Genomic DNA, 876 nt, shown 5'->3' with positions numbered 1-876 from the left:
ATTTATGATGTAGCTTGGGCAGTGATCACTCATTTTTCTTATTCTGTAGTTAGATTTACTATATTATGTGTTATGTTCTAATGTTTTCAATTATATAACATTGGTAATTATAAAGNTGCATTGAATATAGTCTCCTGTGTATACATTAAAATAACCAGGCAAACATATTCTACATCAAGCATCTTCTTGTAGTTGACTGTCTGATATCTTCTTTTAATGAAAAACACAAAGGAGAAGGATACAAGGTAACATCATGTTTTAAAGCATGGTAAGGGGTCAGAATGCCAGATACATTTTTAATAAGTGTAAGAAAATATCACACTCATAGCTACCTGGAGTGGTCTGTTAAGTCCCCTGACTTCCATTGTCTAGCCACCTCTCTTGCCCACCTTCATAAGACCTGCTGAACCAGAAACATTGCAGTCACTATTTCCACTGCCTGCTTAGTCCTCTGGGGCATGCCCAGGTGCCTCAGCTTACTGAGCAACTTACTATACTCCCAAAGTTCCATTGTTCAACCAATTGTTTGCCCACCTTCCCCACACATACCTTACTGTCCATGTCCCCAAAGGCACACTTAACTGCTAGGAGACTTGCACTGCACCCAAGTTCCATTGTCTGACCCAAGGCTATCCATCAGAGGCCTGCTGCACCAAGAACACCAAGGAGAGATCAACCTCCAAATACACACTATATCAGAAACATCCAGGGACAACCAGATATATCTCAGACATTCCTTCTCTCAAGAGCACCTGTCCAAGCCAAGGCTGGCNCTTGGCAGTTCATACCACACTAAGTGTCTCCATAAAGAGATTAGAGAGTTCTCTCACTAGCAATTTGAAAGTAAATCTGAAAGCTCTAGGGAAAAAATGAAGC

This window comes from Mus caroli, chromosome 9, assembly GCF_900094665.2.
Source record: "Mus caroli chromosome 9, CAROLI_EIJ_v1.1, whole genome shotgun sequence".
Lineage (NCBI taxonomy): Eukaryota > Metazoa > Chordata > Mammalia > Rodentia > Muridae > Mus > Mus caroli.
This window is presented reverse-complemented; position numbering follows the sequence as displayed.